Source organism: Anopheles stephensi, chromosome 2 (assembly GCF_013141755.1).
Source record: "Anopheles stephensi strain Indian chromosome 2, UCI_ANSTEP_V1.0, whole genome shotgun sequence".
Classification (NCBI taxonomy): Eukaryota; Metazoa; Arthropoda; class Insecta; order Diptera; family Culicidae; genus Anopheles; species Anopheles stephensi.
In genome coordinates this window covers 85,521,326-85,542,872 of record NC_050202.1, presented here as the reverse complement: position 1 = coordinate 85,542,872, position 21,547 = coordinate 85,521,326, and positions in this window count along the sequence as shown.

Sequence of the window (21,547 nt, the reverse complement as noted above, 5' to 3'; positions counted from 1 at the left end):
CCGTCCTAATTGCGTGGTCCGCCTCTATCGTGTGCGTCCATAAATCAAATCACAATTTGATGTAAAATTGCTCTAAATGTTGAACTCGCAAAATCAGGGCATTGGGATGATTGATATTGATGATAGGTCAGCAGCGAGGGAAGTGTTTCAAGAACTTGTGTGTGTTATTAATTTTTTTTGTTTTCAAAGTTCCTGGAGATTAGATTTTAGTGTAATTTAATCCTTTTTTCTTTGATGGGTAAGAGATGCACAGTTTGATGAGATTAGTTTTTCTGTGGCGATCGTCTGCATCGGATACACTTCCCAAATTTTATTGATAGTAGAGGGTAAATCGAATAAATTAGCAGTTTTTCAAGTGCGAGCGCCGTTGGTCCGTTGCCATAAATCATTCAAAATCAAGCTGATTCGGGCGAGATTTCCATTATGCAGAGCAAAGTTTTAGAAAGGAGACCCTGAGCGATTCTTATTAAATCGTAGTGCTCCGCAGCTAATCTCACAGAGTAGAACGACGCGCCTTGGACATGGACGGTTGAAGAAAGAAGCAAATATGACACAACACTCACACATGACACAGCTAAGACGACACACGCTGGTGATGGCTCAGCTGTGCTGGCGACGGTCGTCGTACGGACGGCTCGTATCCCCTGATAAGGATGATGTATGCCACCGTCATACAATAAACTTAATTTATTGAATATAATACGGACGAGCAGGACACTGGCACTGGATGCGCAAGGACGACGAGGACGCCGACGAGCACTTGCCGAGTGGCCACGGCCGAAAGAAGAAATCTGCTGCATAACCAAATGAGACACATACATAATGTGACTATTCTCCACATACACACACACACGGGCATACGAGAGGCAGATGACAGTGAAGAGCATAAAAAAACGAAGAGGCAAAATAATAAATAAAACCGGAGGCTCGAAGTCTGACAACTACACGACCGAATGGTCGCCATCGTCCAACGATTCGTTTGCAGCGAGCGAGAAGAAAAAAAAGACACCCATTTCCATTCTAGTTTTTCCTGAGGTTTCTTTTTTCCATGCTCTCTCTTTCTCCCCCCACCCACCCACACATACACACACATTGTGTCAGGAAAATGGATGGGAATTGAAATGGAAACTCGATGTTGCGAAGGCGAATTGGGGGAGAAGGAAAGGCCGGGAAAGAACGGAAGAAGGAAAAAGAAATCCAGATACGAAATGAAAAAAGATAACATTCGTTTCATCAAAATTCAAAACCATTTTCCATACATCATCGCCGGATGGGCCCACGCCGGCCGATGGCAACCAGCATTCGCGTGTGATGTGGTTCCGTTCGCACATAAATCCTCCCGGCTCCGGCGACTCATCTCCGTGCATGCCGGAACCACCAACGGTTTGGCTGTGTGGCCGCTGTCCTTTCTGGGTGAGTTTTATTTTTGGGGTTCCGTGTCCCCGGTGCCCCGGTGCGGTTTTTCTGTAACATGTCAGTGTCATCTTCTTTTGCGCTCGGTGTGGACATTGGGGATATGGGGAGACAGGGAGTAGCGAGGTAACAGTATTTACGATTTGTGTTTCCACTTTGGGGTCGAGAAAGGAGTTTTAGTTAGCCTTTCGCTGTGTGTGTGTGTGTGGAGTTCCGGAAACGCGCACCGGTGTTTTTGGACAAAGCCCACTAGATTGGAGGCCTCGGTATGGAGGTCCTTTTTTTCCTTTCGACCATTTTGTCTTGTATTTTTTTCTACTCTGTACGTAAAAATGGTTCACCATGGTAACATGACGCAGCATGCCTAGGTTCTTGGTTGGGAGTTGGAGTAACCGCAAATGCAAAACGATGACGGTCGCATATTCTGAGAATCGGGGCGTTCGCGTGGCCGCTACTAGGGCACGAGTTATCGATAGGCCTCATTCGCGTACCTACATACCAAGCAGAGAAAGGGTTTTTTTTGGAGATACTCTGAGCATAATACTATTTTATTTGCAGTATTTATAGTGTAAACTTCCCAGAAACAGGAATGCCTTCAGAAATTGAGCATACATCCCTCATGTGAATACTTCCCAAGTACAACGCCCTTCCAGTCCGGTCCGAAAATGGAAAAAGGACAAAAATACAAACGGATGAAGCTCGTTTCACTATTCATCCGTTTCCTTCCGCTAAATTAACGCATTCCTGTAAGCCGAAGATAATTCAGTGACTATTCATGTTTGCCCTACCACACCTACGTACGGCCGTTTACGTGCTCCCCATGCCGGATGGTCGCCTTTTAGACCATCCCTTTTCCCCCCGAATGGACCAATATGATTCGGGCACGGTTGTGTCCTGCACCGGGACAGATATTCGAATCCTTGCCTACCTCGTTCGATTTCCACCCTTCAGAGGACATTGATGCTTTGTGCACCGTCATCGTTATCGTTTTGAAGGGCCCTGTTTGTGTGTGTGTGTGAGTGTCTTTTTTTACTTCCTTAAGCCCTTCACAGTACATGGGTGAGGGCCAGTTCCGAGCTCCGGTTCCGTTCATGTGGAAAGTTTCCAAACATTTATTTTTAATAAACTGTGACAGCGAGCAATGACGCAGCAGAGGAATGTGACACGTTTCAGGCAAGGGACATAGGGCGTTATGTAAACCTGCTCCGTAATCTATATGTGAGGAGCGTTTTTTTTTTTTCAATTTTTAAACCAAATACAGTTTGTAAGTACATTTTTAGTAATTGTTTAGCACAAGTGGCCCGGCATAGACAAAATTGCGCAAGCGAAAGGTCCCCAAGTTCCGTGGAACTAACCGCAAAACTTTAACTCAATTTCATTGCGTCAACAAACTTTTTCACCAAAGATTTTCACCGATTTCCCGAAGGTCCATTTCGGCCAATCAATCGAAAGTATATCTCTGCACGCCAAAAGTTCTACAGCGGGGTGCACATAAACGTTCCCGGTGCCAGCATCCGGCTCCAGGACACTGATGATGTATCGAGGCGAGCGGATTAATTTTGCTGGAAGGAAAATTAATTGATTGAAAAACTCCCGACGGTCTTTGGGCAGGGAAGGTACCAATATATATTCACAACAGACCACCAAGAACAGAACGGGATTGAAATGGTCGGACGCGGACAAGGACTGTGGAGGACGCACGAAGGCGAGCCAAAGTTGGACTGCGAGTGATTTGGAAGGGAAATTTTGGTTGAGGAGGACGTCGTCGACGAAACAAAACAAACTTTTCACAATTTCCATCCGTTTGCTGACTCGGTTTGTTGGGTTTTGGGGGGGGCGTGCAGGTCTCTGAAGTATTGCCGATCCTTGAACCGCACTCCAGTACTAGTTTGCTGGAGGAGAAGGACAGTTCTTGGGTAAAAGTTGTGTCACCCATTTCCGGTCCTATCCTGGACCGAGAACCCCCGCTGCAGGCATCTTTGCAGCGAAGATCTTGCGCCACATCTCGAGCTGACCGAAGTGGACGGGAAGTTTTTGGGAAGTGGGTGCTGGAAAGAAAAAGATGAACCCTTTTTCGGCAAAGTAAATATCCTATACGGTACCGATGTTTGGCCGAGGGACATCCCATCTTGGGGCGGGTTATAGTTTTAAGAGGCGACGAAGTACGTCGTCCTAACGGTTGTGAATTTTTGTGAACTAATTTTTGGGTTCAGTTTTTGAGGCAGGATATTAAGGAAGGAAGTGGCGATGGGTATAAAAAAGGACACACTCTTATCCGCTGTTCGGCCGGAAAGAGTCGTCCTTTTTGCGGTGCCAAAAGCCCGGTCGTTATAACCAGATAGGGTGGCCCCTGCTTAATGTAAATGGGGATAGCATTGTCGTTTGCTTGTCTTGAAAAAACAAACAATCTATCGAGCATCGGGCGGGCCAGAAACGAGCGCACGCCACTTGCGCTGTATGCGGCGCCACCCAAGCGCCTGATGTGCTGTGGCGGATGATGGTCTGCACTTAAAAATTACTCGAAAATGAAAGACAACAGAGTGGCTGGTGGTGGTGATGGTGGACACGTTCAGCTGTGACCGTGGCACATATGCGACCCAGGCATTAGGCCTTTAGACGAGCTGGGGCCAGACCACCATAATCCTCGTCCATCGCAGGCAACAATGGTGGTTCCGGGCGCAGGACGACGGTCTCGGACCAATTTCATAATATAACCATTACACGGGTCGGCGGAACGTTGTCGTATCCGTGTCACACATGCCCGGATGGTCGTGTGAGTGTGTCTCTTCTGCAGCGATGGTTTTTTTTACCCATTGTGCTTCATATTTTTATTACACTCACCCTCTGTAAGGGTAGAAGAAGGAGAAGACTCAAGCAAGCAAAAAACACAACACAACACTCGTCCAGTAGCATGAAATACGGGGACAAGTTATCCGGTGTGCGGAAAAACCGATGAAAAACTCAAATACCGGCGAGGGTTGAGAGAAGTTTGTGAGGACATACAGGGAAGCAAAAAACAACAACAACAACACACACACCCAACAGTGTTCGGCGGCTGTGGGAAAGAGTGAACCAAACCAGCAACGGGAAGCACTCCAGCCATCCATCCATCTCGCTTTGGCCAGCTTTTTGTGAGGGTGAACCCAACCACTAGGAGGAGTGGAGAGTGAAAGAGAGTAGGAGTGGACACATTCCTACCGAGGGTGAGTTTATGTGCCTGTGTGTGTGCGTGAGTGTGTCCTTTTCTCTTATTCCACACCCCTTATGTGTGTGCTGTCCATTATGAATTTCCACAGCGCTCTACCTACGGAAGGACCTGGGTGTTTTTTTCTTCTTTCCGTTCCGTGTGTTCACTGTTTTTCCGCATTGTTACGGTTTGACCGGTGCGGGATGGCCTGTGGGTGGATGGACACGAGGAGGACCACGGTTTGTTGGTATGGGTGTGTCCATGGCTACGTACACTGGATTGGATGTAATGGCGGACACGTTTGGATTCCTGCCCAGTGTCCAGGGATTTGTCGGTGAAATGCGCCTGTGTGTGGTGAGTGAAATGGACGGCCTGTTTTTTCTCCGTGTGCTGGTCGTTCGATATCGATGCTCACACATACACAGGGAGGCTGAGTGTTTACGGCTGGGTGGAATCCGCTTCAGGACTTTTGCTCCGAGTTTATGGATGCATTTCCATAGGTGGATGAATTTAAATGTTAAAGAATTGAAATGTTTATATTCTTTCGCTTTAATTTTCACTTTCATTTAGTATGGTTGTTTTGTTATACAATATTAAAGTTTTTCTAATTATTTTAAATAATTATAAATCTATTTTTTTATCGAACCATTTTATGAATAAAAATTTGAATGTCTTTAGCTTCTGCGTCATTGTGTATTACTTCCCTCGTGTAAATAAATTAAATTAGTATCATTTTCTGTGTTTTCTTTTCCGTTTTCTCACGCTTGTTAAAATACGGACGACCGACTGACCGGCTGCTCATTTGGATCAACGAACCTCAACCAATATTGAACCGCAAGAAAGAAAAACAGGCACCCAAATACAGACAAAAAAAAAAAACCCCTAACCAACGTCCACCCGGATGCAAATCACCCCACAAAGTAATCGGTTGTGAAGATAACGTCCCAAAACTCCCTTATATTGAGGATAGAGGACACACACACGCACAGAAAAAAAACCCCTGGGGTAACTGACACAGCAACGAGAAAAAAAGGCGAAACACATTATCCAAAATTGACCGTCATGACGGCAGCTTTCGTTGACACCCACAGAAGTGTCACCGTGTCCCGCATGCAAAGCAGCCGCCAGCACGTGCCTATCGAATTGGTCTTCCTGCGCGGGGTGGTTAAGAGATAGCAGAACGTCGTTTTTTTTGCTTTCTCTCCGTTTGCTTCTTCTTTAACGCACTTTCACCCCACAGTGTTGAGGGAAGTAAGAAAAAAACTTTATTAAATTTAAAAGCCAGCAGCTCGATCAAAGGGCTTCGGCGTCAACCTGTTTTTTTTTGGCTGTTCTTGGTTGATTAGCGACCATATGCGATCAATCGAATGTGGCCATCAATCGTGTTGCTGCTAGGGTAGTGTAGATTGAGTTCATTTCGCTACTGAGAGTATTCGAGATTCATGTGAAATTGTTGTACTTGAAGAAGCAATTGATGCACTCCAGTTGTTTTATTTGACTCATACACCTTGTTTTGAAAATAACAAAGTCGTATTGATGTCTAAAAATAGAAACAAGCTGTAAGTGAAGATAAAAACCCTAGAAAAGACATACGCATTGCATACCTTTACGCTATGTGCTGTGCTTGGTCCATAAGCTGAGACAGGTACTAATGCTTGACTAACTATCAAACCCGTTTGTTAGAAGTATTGATTATTTCCTGTAGTATGTAGAGATATTGTTGGAACTTGGTAGTTGCCACAGCAATATTTCACCTGGGAGAAGTTTAAGGTCTTCTACTGGGACGCAAGTTCCATCCACACATCCTCAAACATGTACATATTGCTGTTTGATTTGGTTTTCACGTCCAAGAGATAGACGGAACACCTCCAAACCACGTCACGTACTCGCCGGTGCAAGGGTAGCAAGCTTCTCTACAGACCACTTGAAGATGATTCTTCTCCCTGCCAAGGATTTCCCCCGGCGGCGTGTGCGGCGACTACGGGCGACGGACGCGCTTGCTGAAGTACAATCCATCGTCCACTCAGGTTGTAAGTGAAGGTGAACGGCAGGAATCTCGGAAATCTCAGCAAGAACGGCACCATTCAGGATGAAGTTTTCCATTTTCCTGGTTGATTGTCGGCCGAGCGTGCGGGAGAGTGCTACGTTAGCAGGAAACCGATTCTTCCCTCGTTCCCCGTTTCGAGGCGGTCCGCAAAAGTGTAGCGAAGTGTGACCGGCAGTTGTGACTGGGTGGGACGAAAAAGGACCGGCAAATAAATTTGTAAGTCCATGCAAATAAAATTGGTCCGTCAGTGGTGAGGCCTGGCCTGGAAATAGTTCGCGATACTGGCGATGGCGTGCGTGAGTGCCGAGCGGGCTTGATTGTACGGTGCGACTCGATTGACTTGAAGCATGTCGTATTGGATTTTTATTACATCTACTGGTCTCGGAACTGGTGGCGGCACGATGGACGTATTCCGGTGGGCGTGAACGTCGTTCGATTGATCTTTCGGTCACTCGGTGCCGGCATCAACTTTCCAATCATTCAATTAAGGACCAACCTGACGCGTTCCCGCGGCAAGAGCACTCCCTGGGCTGGCACTGTGTGTATGCAGAAAATGGAAACGGAAAACACAACTCCATTATCGGTATCATTCAATACTTTGCAAATAATCCGCTCCTCCTTTTTGGTGGTGGTGTCCTGTGAAGCCAACGAGCACACGCACGTGCAACCCGCAACCACACCACAATCCACCAGCAAACCGGCACGACCCTGGTAGTATGGCATTTTCCATTAGACCAGTTTTTGCGATGGACTTTCAGCAGCATGGAGCAAAAAAAAAAAAAAAGAAACGAGAACCGGGAGGACACATTCCGGTAATGGAGGACGAACTGTTCGCGACATTCATCAAACAGTGTGCTTTCCGTAGTGGCTGGTGGAGTTTTTAGTTTTCGGCATTCGGCAACCCACTGTTTCCATTTTCCACGAAGGCTTGCCTCGACCGAATGTGCCAAATGTTCGACCATTCGCAGGCCCTCGGAACGGTCTCGTCGTTGGGCGGCGGCGGCGGCGGTCGGATGTTTGTTTACCTTTTGCCCTACGGTATGTGTCATGTAGATGGCAGAGTTGACAATGGACCAAAATGGCTACCGGGTTGGGGGGATGGGACAAAAAGAAAGCACACCGAGCAAAGCGGCACCGACGCATCAAATATTTGTACATTTTTCCGCTACTTTGCGGTCGGTTTCTCGTTCCCTGGTGTCGGTGAAATGGGGGAAAAGAAGTTGGGGGAGGAACTCGTTCGATTGTGTCCTGTAGTCCTTTGTCGGAGGGTATACGTGTATATTTTGATGCTACCCATTTTTGGCCCATGTTTGCGTCACATTTGCTTTCAATTCCAGGATCGGGAACCGGGCTGGACGAAATTTGATAATGCAAAAGAATGGAATTATTCACGTGTTTCCAGTAAAAACGGTTGTTTTGTTGGTGGGGTAGCGGGGAGTGGTGCCATGCGATAGACAGGATGGCCACCAGAATTCGGGCACGGCGTATGTTTATATTATGGATGTGTTGTAGGGCTTGCCGCTTACATGAGTTATGTGGCAAATGGGTTCTATTTCCGGGTTGTTCCAAGCGCAAAAAATGGGAAGTAAAAATGGCGTTTTAGGCAGGAACAGTAAGACCAAAAGAAGGTGATCCGGTTTTCCACGAAAATTACAAACATTCAAAGCAAAAAAATTAAAAGGAAGACGCTGTGGCCGCCTGCTTAAAATATCGTACAATCGAGGTGTAATGCGAGCTGCATATCTTTAGGCGCTTGTGGAGTAAGCAATTTCACACGAATTTAACTGATCGCCTTCTTCGTATTTAAATCGAAGAATTAATTTAGCAATCCACCCGAAATATTATTAAAAAATCCAGCCATCTTAAAGATTCGCACTTGACCTTCTTCTCAAGCGCCACCAATTAGATGCTTAATGTGCTAAAAATATTGATCGACAAAGAGGACCGGTTGGTCTTTAAAAACAAAAGCACAAAAAGCAAGGGAAAATAACCAAACCCCGCACAATCTACTTCCGCGAAACAAAAGCCAGCAAGCGTAAAAATTTAAGCATGTTTTAATTATTTCCCTTGCTTTAAAGACGTTGGAAATCAGGGGGAGTAAAACAGAAAAATGCCAACGGAACGGAATTGTCCCAGCACGAGCCAGCCGTGCGGGCAGGTCTGTCTCGCGTTGAAGTAGATAGAATAATGCGTTTTTTCCTTCTGCTGTCCTGCCCGTCATCCTCCATACTCCTTCTTCTGCCGCTGCTTTTTTGTTTCGTCGTGTACGGCGCAGTCCCAAAAAACACACCCCTCGGCACTGGCCCATTTTCGGAACCGGTGTCTGGCGTGGCGCGAGCGTATCGATTTTTATCCTCATTACCCTACACCGTCGGCGCTTTCACTCTGCGGCAGGAGAGCAAGACCGTCTCAACAGACGCACACAGCTTCTTCATTCACGGTTCGGCTCAAACAGTTGCTGCTGGTGGTGGTGTTTTTTTAAACTTCTCCATTCGCCGTTTTATAGGACGCGCGAAGGACGAAGCTGGAAAGCTCCCAGGAGACCGGGTGACAGGCAAAGCGAAAGAAAAACCAAGTGAAAAAGTTTTCCTCTAAAAAGAAAGAAAGAAAGATCGAAAAAAAAGACTGGCGCTGTCAAGTAAAGCGTTTCACTTTTATTTTTAAATTTGCCCGATGCGTCCCATTTTCTTCGGTCCTTCGGGCCGCACGGACGACCAGTGTCGGATGGTGCGAAAAATGGCGCGAAGTGAGAACAAAACATCCGACACGGTTACGCTCCGGTTCGCGGCCTCGCGCTGTACAACTTCATCAGCTGATGGCTGCTGCAATCATAAATTAAAATACATAAATACGTAGTAGTGTAAAAGGGAACGGCAAAAAGCCAGGCACGTCAGGCCCTCCCAGGCCCGCCCATCCCCATCGTGGCTCAATTTCTCGGAAGTGGAAACGATAAGGAAGGAAAAAGGTGAATAAAAAAAAATCGCGAAGCACGTCGTCGTCGTTCGCTTTCATCTCGCTGGTTTTTCCGCGGGTTTTTCTTGCTGCGTCGTCGCATTTTCACTTCCTGCTGTGGGACGGCTGGGCTGGGCTGGAAGGTCGGGTACTTTATGACCGGCACCAGTTCAAGGACGCACGGCGACGACGACGACGGGTCGCTGTGCTTTCACTCGCGGGCTTTTATGCATTGTTTACATCATTTGCATAGCGAAAGTGCGACTTGTGGTCGCACGACCGTCCGTGGCCGTGGTCCGTGGCGTGAAAAAAGAAAAGGACCAACCACCTCTCGGGAACGCGCCTGGAAGTTTGTTTTTTTTTTTCGTTGGGTTGCTTGTATCCGTTTGTAAAGTTTAGCTTTTTTGTTGTCGTTTGGTAGGTGGCGAAGAATTGCGCGCGACGAGAAGGTTTGGTCATAGTAAACCGTGGTGGGCAACGGCACACGGTGAGCAAAAAATCGTAAAATAAACGGTTTGCTTTGATGGCGAGTCGCGCTTGAAAGAGGACTTTAAAGCTCGCCGTCTTCGTTCATTGAGGCGATTTTTAGGGGATTTTTGGAGAAGGCTTACGGAGAGGAGGGAACGATATTTGCAAGGTGTTTGTTGAATTTAAATGTTCTCCTCATTTGTTGGTGGTGTTTTCCAAGGACAACTCGGATCGATATTAATTAATTACAGAGCAAAAATCGTTTGGTTTACATACTTTGCTAAATATACATCGTTAAAACTCACCCAATAGTTATCTAAAACATATCTCACATTCCAGGACGAAACTATCCGATTCATCCAAACGGCACTTTTCCACTACCCAACCACCGCACAACACACACACAACACAATCAACGCACACGCACTCCCTTCCAGTAACGTTGTCCCTTTGCGCTAACACGGTAGCGTTCGAGGGTTTGGGAAAATAAAATGAAGGATTTGTTCCCCTCTTCCAAAACGGACACTGGTGGCTGGCAGCAGGCAGCATAATTCTCATGTTCTCGGGTGGGGAAATTAGGGGAATTAGGATTTAGAGTTTTCTCCTTTGCTAATGGGCTAAATCCTATTGGAATCGTACGCGCGCCAAACGATATACGGTGTTGGGCATTGGTACTACCGAACAGGTTGGTTATTAGAAAATTAGAATTGGGATGAGAATTGGACAACAGGAATGGTGTGTTTTCCATTAAAATTTGGAGATAGTGGCTCTTAATTTGACTGTTAAATTAAGAATCGATTTGAAGTACAATTTGTAACGCCAGCTTCAGAGACTTATGAGAGGAAACAGTTATTTTTCTAAATAATTTAAATCTAAATAATTAATACTCTTGCATGTTGAATTATACTTTGCCCTACATAGTCGAATGTATTAAATGTGTGACAAGTAATGTTTGTTATAGAAATATTTATGTTTAGTACATAAATATGAGGCTGAGGTGATTGGGGCACCGGTCTTCACGACGCAGGATAGAGCGTCAAATCCCACCCAGACCTTCGCATTCCCGTTATCAGGACTATTTAACTATGGGTAAAATAAAGTCACAGGAAAGCCAGAAATGGTTGGCCGAGGCCTTTCGAGATTGTAGTACCAAAGGAAACGAAGAAAATATTTTTAAGTACGAAATACGAAGCTGCAAAATTAATGAAAGTCTTGAAATAAAATTTAAAATTAATTATGTGTTTTGTTATAATTGTTTTAGTTAAGTACACCTTACGCTGATTTGCTGTCATGCCATTAGAAGCAATGAAAGAAATTAAAATAAATAAAGGAAAAAAATAATTAATAGATTCCGCCTAAAGTTAGGCAAGCGATGCCATTTAAGGATTTGATCCCTCACGACGACTGCAAGCAGAAATTAGCATCGGTTAGTGTTAGTGTAAGATAGTAAAAGATGATTTAAAGTAAATTGGAAGAACTCTCCCACTTTTTTGACTCTACAACTACAAAAGATTGATTTTGGTCGCAGTCGGAGTCTTACATGGGAAGCGAAGATCCTGACAGGATTCGATACACGGACCTGTGAGAAAACTGTTATCACTTCCGCGGCCGCCAACCTGCTCCAAATTAAAAGTATAAGCGGCTTTACATTGGGCGTATTTTCGTATAAAACATATTTGTAAGTTTGATCTTAGCAATAGCCCTTTTTAAAGTTATTCAATGTGATCTCTTAACCTAAAAGGGAGTTAAAATTAAATAAATATGAATATTTTTTTACATTTTCGCATGCCCCGAACCGCTTTTCATTATTCACAATTGTATGTGTTCCGAAAAACTGCAAAACTACTTCACGAGTGCAATCTTCACGGTCCAATGCATCGCTAAGAACGTTCGCGCACGAAACCTCCCCCCTAAAGACAATGCACCAGAAGTTACAGCAAACAAAAGTACATTTGATCAAAAGTGTGTAATTTTGCTTTGATTTTTGCGCAGCCGAGTTTCGCTGGCGGAAGTTCAAACGCAAACGCAACCCGGTTCGCGGCAACTGATTGATGTTCCGCTGAGCGTGTTTTCGATTGATGTGCTCGAAAGTTTGAAAACGGTTGAAATTCTGTGTGTTTCCTCGCACAGTATTAAGCTCTTGAAACTATTGCTTCCGAACGCAACCACGCAGCCAGCGTGCTCATATGAGCGAGAACTGTTTAAAGGACTGTTTCCGTGCGTCCTGCTTGCCTTCCTGGCTGCAGGCTTCTCCCCTTTCGCCATCCGTGCAGTCTTTGTGAAGGGTTAATGTACATGATTTAAAGTCTCGTGATCAGGTGCTTTATTATGATTTTAATTTCACCTTACCCGAGCCTCCCTCGGCTGGAGCGCCAACATGCGCCACAAAACAATACCCCATGGTGAACATGCCGGCGAGATGGCCGGCCATAGTCGAGATTTCCGGCGCAGTCTCGCAGCGCAACCCGAAGCATAAATCATTTTTAATGTTCGGTCGCCACCCTTTCGGACTGTGGCGCCGACTCCCGGTACGAGCGGTGGTGGTGGCCAACAGTGCCAATGGCGTACGGATTTACCAATCCCTGCTGCTAGACAATGCCCGGCACCACAACCGCAAGGACTGTGCCACTTATCAAAAATGTCGTCCGGAAATGACATCCCCGAACCATGGGTGGGCATCACGATGGCGGACAGTCGCGTTGCTGTGGGGAGTGAGCGATTAGTTCGTGCCCGACTCCGGCTACGCGATATCGTTACGCGAGGATAGCGCCTTCTTCAAGATGTCGATGGCGAAGGAAATTGGCCAAGGCCAAGGGTACCGTGGACGACTACATGGCTCGCCGAAAGGATTTGTTTTGAATAAATTATGCTCTCGAGAGGGGAGAACGAGCGAGCAGGCCAAATTAATCCCCGAATTCTGGGAAGCGAAAAGAATGCACCTCACTCACCTTATCCAGGCGGGTGTTTGGAAAGGATTCGAATGTCCCGGTTGAAATCAAATAGCGGTCCTCCGAGTCTCGCCTAAACCCCCCCTCTGAACGGAACGTCAAGCGGCGCCATTCGCTTCCGGTTAGATTTGTTGTTTGTATTGTTTTAGATTCTCACTCCAGGCCCGGGGTTTCCCGTTTAATTCTTGCGAAGACCTTAACTCTGGAATGCATTCATCCCATGCGTTTTGCGTGTGAGTGTGTGAGGATGTTTTGTGTGAATGTTAGGGGAGTCCTTTTTTGCTCCCCCGTGAAGCCAATGTACAGTACAGCTCAAGACGGGCGAAGTGAAGTCTTCTGTCCGATGAATCCCTGTTCGTGAGCGGAATGGAAAGAGTTTAAGAGCTCCGTGTGTGTGTGTGGAAAGGGTATGTAATATATGAACCTGCTTTTGTTCGGAACATGGTCGTTAGAAGCGGAAAGGATCATGGAAAAGAATTTCCTGTATGGGTCCTGTGCGTTTGGTGGAGTTGTTTTAAAACTTACTCGTGTTCTTACGCGCAATGAGCATGAGATTAAAAATGATTCAGATATTAGAATTTTAAACTGTATGCATTTATAGTTGATAAGTATTTGTTTTACAGAGGATACATTGGAGCAATAATTTCTTTTAATAAACAATAACCTTGTTTCTACATAAATAAACAATTATGATAATCCAGTCAGATATGTCATGAATTACCATTAACTGAAGTATGAAGATCATTGTTTTCTTCTCATCGTTGGTACACTTACCACACGCTGCTACTCACCAGGTAATCCGATACACGAAGTACAGGTGAGTGAGCTATGCCCTCTTTGCTCTGTTGCTTTCTTGGAGTTAAAATACCTCCACCGGGCACAGTTCACTGTAGAACCTCGGTTGCATTCATGCCGAGTGGGACAATGTGAGCGAAACTATATTGGAAAATTTTTCCTCCTCATTCATACATTCATTCGTTTGTTCGGATGAAAAGAATGAGCCAATAATGGTAGTATTAAAAACGAGCTCCCCCACCTTCTCTATCGCTTTGTTCCGGTGATGCTTGAAAGATATTAAGTGAAGCTGAAGGTAGGTGAGATCTATGTACAGTGAAAGCATAAAGTTTATTGCGAGCTTCATATTTTGCGCTTGTTTAGAGCAATACAGGAATTTTAAAAACGGAGGTACAACGACATAGGAAACTTTAATATCTCTGAGGGGCTAAAGACCTCAAATCGTAAAACTATGCATTGCTAGAGGACTCAAATATTAAAAGGTCTCGGCCAGCCTCTTGTGGGTTTCCGTGTCTTAGTTTTACTCGTAGCAAGATAGTCAGCCTTGCACGTACGGCGAGCCAGTCTGGAAGGGATTTGAACCCAGGTTCTGACGTGTGAAGACCGGCACCGTTATTGCCTCCGTCATCGGACCTCCCCATATTCAATAGAAATTAAACGAGGGACTGTTTGAACAGTGAATTCTTTGCAAGAGTTCTGTTGAACTTTTTCACAAGGCATCTGGGACAAAAATCTATCTTCCGTCTCTCCCAACTAGGTGACATCAACGCAAACAATCCTAAAAGTAGGCAAAAGATTATTAGAGAACATCGGCTTTGTCTAATAATTTGAGTTCTGATCATTATCTTAATAAAATTAATTCGTGAAGAGTTCAAAGTTGTGTTAGTGTTTTATCAGCTGAGGTCACAATATGGAGCTAGACGGATTCTTTTTGAACTCACTGTACGCTAAAGAAGAAAAGAGCTTGTATTGTGCCGACAACAGAATAGTTTTCTGCTTCTTGAGGCTTATAACCTGATTTTTTTTAGTGTATGTTCAAGCGGTACAATAAGGAAGGAATTTCTTACATGTCTAATAGTTATGTCCAAAACTAAAGTTCACGTAGTGTTGCGTTCCAAATTTTTCCTCTCCCATAACGCCAATCACACAAGTTTTCCCGTGTTGCGACCTTCGGGACCACCGGCCAGACCCAGAGGCCATTGCGCCATAAATCAGCCGGTCCATTAAAAATCTGTCTACAAATTGAATTCGGTCCCATTCATCCGGTTGCCAGCCCGGAAGAGAGAAGCACACAAAATCATGCTCGGCATCTACCGATCGACTACTGCCCGAGGTCCTTTCGCACTGGTCAAAGCTACCTGCGGTCCGGTCAACCCTTGTTCCCTATGCACAACGATAGAACAAAAAAAACAAATCCCTACATCACACAGTCTCGACCAATCGCGTCCGGCGATGGTGAAAATATGCAAATTAGCTCCCGGCAAAGGGTCATCCAAAACTGTCTCAAATATTGTCGCTGGGAAGTTTTAATCTATTATTTATACGCGACAACCCAACGGCGGTGCCGGGCGCTCGCCCCGTTCACGGCCACCCGATGCCGGATGCCAGGACTGCTGCTGGCGGCCGTGCTTCATCATCAGGTACAGGAAAAGGCTCTTAGGCACGCTCGTACATTTTTGTGCGGAAATCCAAAACCCCTGCTCGGAACCGACCGTCGTTTTTGCCCCTTGGACGCGGAAGAGGTATGACGTAGCACACTTCCGACACACAAACATACCATACACAACCGTACCATACAACTAGCACACGCGAAAGGGGTCGAAGGGTTTAATTAAACCCCCTTTTCGGTCCATTTGCCGGTCAGTGTGTGTATGTATGTGTGTGTGTGTGTGGTGGCAACCCTTTCCCACCGGGTCGTTCGGTTCATGGTGCTGTGCGCCAGGGTTGTTTTGCTTTGGTCGGCACTCATTTTATTTCCATCCAGGAACGCTTCCGGTAGCGGGCAGTTTTAACCGTTCGCTGTCCACGCTGCCGAAGGACATTGAAGGCGCTGTACAAAATGTCGTCGCCGCACGGTACAGGGAGGCGGAAAACCGTTTTGTACATGCGCTTTAGTGCACACGTATGGCTCTCTCTGTGTGTGTATGTCGATATAACGGTAGGAGTGTATGGATTGCATGGTGTCGTCGTTGTCGTCCGGTCCGGTTTTGTGGCACGGTGTAATGCGAGAATGGTAGCCGTGCAGTGGGCTAAAATTGAATTTGAGTTTGATTGAAATTGCCAAAGGCGAGACCAATTAACACGGCCGACAGTCGTGCATAAGATGCATAGGAAGCGCGAGCCTTGTCCAAGGGGAAATTAGTGGAATAAGTTTCCCAAAGGAGGGGGGGATCGTAACACTTGGACGATTTTAATATGCTCATTGCTGCTAATCAAACAAAGAAATGAGAGGAATTTGGATTTTTTTTATGAATTTGTGATTTATTACGTTGGCCAACTGATAGTCGTAGCGTGTTTAATTGCATGCTAAATTAGTTAGCCGATAGGAAGGTCGTCATTACTTTCTTATTATTCTAAGTGATCATTCTCTCGAAGGTATAATACGCCTGCTAGTATGCAATTCTCATGTTCACTGTCAGAAAGGGAGATGAAGAAATTTAGTTTACATTGCATATCCTCAGGCGCAAACAGAGCAATTCCGTACTCGAGAATAATATTTGAAATAGACGGACTTTGCCTTAACTTTATCTAGTACAGTTACATGAAATTAGATAAGCTCCAAATGTAGTTCTTCTCTCCTTCCTCGCATTACATATATAGCCTCTACTTCGCCGTACATAATCCTTTCGCCACATATTTGCGCATCATTTTTCAACCCGCAGTACATTAACGCCATCTCACTTGACGCCCTCAAACATGCTGGCCGCAATCAAATCCGACCGACCAGTCCGACCATGGCCGCTTCCAGAGATCTAACGAATTTTCGGGTCCAAAATTTACTTCATAAAATATTGAAACTCAGTCTCGGATTGCCCGGCTCGCCCTGGTCACCGAACGCCTGGCTCACTAATTCTGCTCTAACCTCTTCGAGCAGCAAAACCCCTATTCCAGCAAGAAATAAGAAGAAAAGGATCGTCCGAGCAAGAATGGCCACCCCGTGCTTACCATTCGCACAGGGCGAAAAACCCATCCAACCGAATCGGACCGAAAACCATCGGGAGTCCATTTTGGGTGGTGGTTTGGTTACGTTCGGCAAGCTACCTTGCAATTCTAGCTCACTCCCCTCGACCTCCCGGCTAGAATGTGCTTCTTACACCACGGGAATGGATTGGAGGTAACCGGAGTCTCGAAGGCAAAACTTTTCATCTTGGTTTCGTCGGAAACCGCACCCAGCGGACAAGGTTTCCACTCGACGGCGCTTGGCTAGAAGTTTCTCCTTTCGTGTGCTGGTGCGTTTGCAGACGGGGTGTTCGCACGGAGCGCAGCAGAAAGAGTTACGATGGACCATGGACCACAGACCGATGGAATGGGGGCATGGGAAGGGTCCTTGGTCGGCAGCAGTTTTGTGAAAATATATAGTTTTAGTGTGCTACTTTTTGCTTAACTTTCTAATACAACCAACCTCCCCGTCGAACCGGAACCGGGAGGATTGGCACTGGTCGACAAGCGAAACGTTCGTATCCGGTTGCCGGGAACCGTGTATCTGGACGTGCCCGGACTGGCGAGCATAGAAGAAGTCACGTCAGCCAGTGGCCGCTCGTAGCCATCGATTCCTGGTACAATGTAAGGACTCAACATGTTTGCTTTTTAGGAGTTTCGGTGTTTTTAGTGTCATTCGGGAGATCGTTTATTGAAATCGTTTTCATTTGAGGTAGCCTGAATGCTTCTTATTTTTACACTAAAAAGAAGTTATTTGCTGCTGGTACATGAATGACTACGAGCGAGGCATTTCTTTCCCTGATGGGAAGTAATGTTCGAAGCCTCAACCTACCTCCGGTGTATGTGATGTTTATTTTATCTCCTGCTCGATGTGTAACCAACTCTGGAAAAAGGAGGGAACACTTCATCAGGAAAGTTTCATACCACCGGATGGTTTCTTGTTAAGTTTTTAGCCTCTTTTAAGGCAAAACCGGACCACACACACACACTCGCATGCCCACTACCCGTAGGAAGGAAGTCAGCCGAGTTCGGTATCAACTTTTGATGGTCGATGGGCGAAAGTTTGCGCGCAGAGGTTTGCCCCATCCGTAAAGGCCGTTCATTGTTCACAAATCAGGCAGTCCGCGGGTTGTAGCGTTTTGTAACATTACCACAATGTATGTGCAGCAGGGCAAACTTTTAACTTCTTGCAACGAACTACTCTCTGCTCTCCGTTGGTGGTATCGTCTTTTACAAGCAGCCGAAACAAGCCACGAGCCACGAGGTGCAGGCAAGGACCACCGTGATTGGCAAGCAAAACTTGTCCGGTAAAGCGGCACACATGCAGTAGAAGGAGCACAAAAACTAATAAACCGGATCTACAATGTCCAGTGTGTCATCGGGTGACCATCGCGTACACGGTGGAGGGTTATGACAGGCGAAACACGTTTCTTAAGCAGTTTATTAGCGTGTCCGGCAAGAAAGGAAGGATTAAGTCGAAGTTTTCTTTCGGGGATTTTTTACGGAACGTGAGGTGGAAATCGTCTAGGAGGGCCAAGGGTTAATGGAAGTGTCTGTACTTTGCGGTCTGTTTACAAGGAATTGTCCAGCGTGCGATGACAGTCGTGTGGAAAGCGGATGATATATGGCTAAAAATGGGTTATGGTGTGTGAGGAGAAGTTTTGGCATAAGCACACGTGTTCCGTTTACCCGAGTGACCTTACAGGGGCCACATGGGACACATGAAAAGAGTGTGAGTTGCCTTGAATATTTCATCGCAGTGTATATTTTGAGGTTGAGATCGATTTAAAAAGGGCACAGATATAGCAATGATCGAACATCATTTCTACTTCAGGTTCTATTCTAACTGGCAATTTCGTAGTACAGCTTGTTAGAGTAGGACAAATTGCCTACATTAAGGCGCAAACATACATCTGATCGTTTGGCAAGCGAAATTCTGGTTCATCACTTCACACTTTGAGGACTTGTGATAAGAAATTGACAAGACTCACAACAATCAACCAATGGCGAGGGCAGATTACCACCGACGAGAATTTAGAGGGCCTTACATTATCCTAAACTGCTGTAACTAGATTCCGACCTATTTGAAGTATTTGGAACTATATTGAAACGATCTCAATTTCTTATGAGCAATACTAGACAAATACTAGCCCAAAGCTAGTCCATTCCCAATTAGGCATTGAGGACCGATTGGACACACTAATTGGATTCGTTTGCCAGCCAGATTGCCAACCGGCGCTAGAGATGCAATGAAGCAAGTGGCTTTTGTGGCCAACAACGAACATAAAATTACGTCCAAATAAACCAAACAGATATGGATCGGAATAAATTGATGAGCAAGGGGCTGCAAACAAACAGAAAAAAACCTGCTCCGAAACGACAACCTAAAACCAGAATATTGAAGGAAGAAGCAAAAAAAAAAAGCGAGAAGCTCCATCCACCATTATTCGACGACAATGCTGACGAGTACGGACGACGACTCCGTGCAATAGCCCTAGACTCTGGCGGTTGCACAATGAGGCTACTAAATAACGGCTGAGTTCCTGCGAAAGGATCCCGAATGCATTCAACCACTGGATATCGACTGGATCCTGAGACTGAGACGAGAAGTTCCACCTTTTCCACCAGGGCTGGGCCGGCAACCGTACATTGTTGACTGAGAGGGGGGGTTTTGCACCGGTTACCGGATCTTGCAAAAGATTTTGCGACCTGGCTCGTGAAGACAGGTGGGGCCGGCGCTCTGGCGTTACCATTTATGTTGTTATTTTTGGTTCATTTTTCTCGCACAAATTCAGCAGTCGTTGCAACCGGTGGAATCCGCCACCGAATCACCTCGTTCGGGGCACTGGGAACGGAAACTGATTTGGATAGAAGCTCGGACGGAGGACGCTCGAGTAGCACGAGTCAGCAACAGTGGGTAACAACAATAACTAGCGCCAGTAAGGACAGAGATCCCGTGGCTACGAACCGTCGCACGGAAGAAGTTCCGAGCCAGCGTGAAGATGCCGGGTCGTCCTCGTCGACGTCGTCCAGCGAGACATTCTCCGGACGGAAACGGGTGTGTGGTGTGTAGAGTGAGTGTGTGTGTGCACATACAATGGTGAGGAAAAGTTCGGAAAAAGATGATGACTATGAGATGTCGTCAGCGCGTTTTCCAGCACCGGCATGTCGTGCCGCCATGCGCCTCGCCTCGTGTTCAATTGAAAAGAGCCTCCCGCTCCAAGTGATGGCGACAACAATGATGATGATAAGTTCGTCGACGGTTTTCCTTTTCCACACCGGGTGTCCTGGTCACGCGCCCGGTGTACATTCTCTCGCACTGTCTCCTTTTCCCACTCTCGCTCTCTCTCTCTCTCTCCCTTTTGCACGTGTGCCGAGTAGAGGGAAAGGTTTTACATTCCGGTCGAAAGGACAGCGCGCGTCCGCGGTACAAGTCGCGCTTCCAAACCAATCCAATCCCATTCCGATCTGATCCGTCGAACCACCGTAGTAGCTACACTGCCGAGATGCACACGGGGCATCTCCGGCATGTATTCGACGTTAATAATATGTTTTATTTGTAAATTTGTATACCTTCATTTGGTTGTAGTTTCGAGTTGGTGGAGGAGTTTCGTCTCGGAACGCAGGACGATGGGATAACCCCATTCGGTAGGAATTTGTTATTATAATAGAGCACCCGAGCCGAGGCCGAGGCGGTGCTCGAGTACTCGAGGGTTGCTCGAGTTCCTATTCGATCGAGAGCATATCATAAGTCGCAGAGTTGGACAGATTTTGTGCATACTTTGTGCAGTTTATTGCATTTTAAATTCACTAGTTCGGGTGAAGATGAGGAATGGGGGCGGAGATTGTGGTGAGGTGCGGTCAGTGCATAGGGAATCTTGTAACCTGCACTGCACTGGAGCTTTCAATTTAGAATTGCCCGTGAAGCAAAATGTCTGATTCTTTCAATGAGCCAAAGCCAGGAGTGTAGTCATTGCAGACCTTACGGGGGAGGCGGACTTGGCATGTGAACAATACATCCAGAATTTAAAAAGAAATGTCGCGCTATGAGGATGTCACTTGAAGTCACAAAAGAGGGCTTTTTTAAGTCAAAGTAAACAAGCAAGCTTTTGGATACTGTTTAGTACTGGGGATTGATTTCTTAATAATTATACTTAGCAATCTGACATTGTGAGTCTTAGTTTCACATCTAAGTAGGCCTAGTAACAGTCTCGATTGAGCCTACAAGTGAGGAGTATAAACAAGCTAAGTCTGTCTCTTCATCTGTCTTATTTGTTTGAGAAGAAAAATTATTTGAAAAAAGGTTGTAAAACCTACCGATCATAATGAACTTCAAAGGCTCTGATCCACATTAGAAAGTTGATTGTTCATTAAATTGATGCTTAACGAATCATTCACTTAAAAAATTATAAAACTTTTTTTTCAAACTCTCCTCTTCTCCAACTATAAATCCTACTCGACCGGCTAGCAGGAAGTTGTGGCTGAAGTGTATAAGCTTCCAGCATAAGTTTCCAAAGTATTCTTCCTCAAATCTTGCCCCAATCTTTTGCCCAAAACCGCATCGTTTCAGAGGCATCC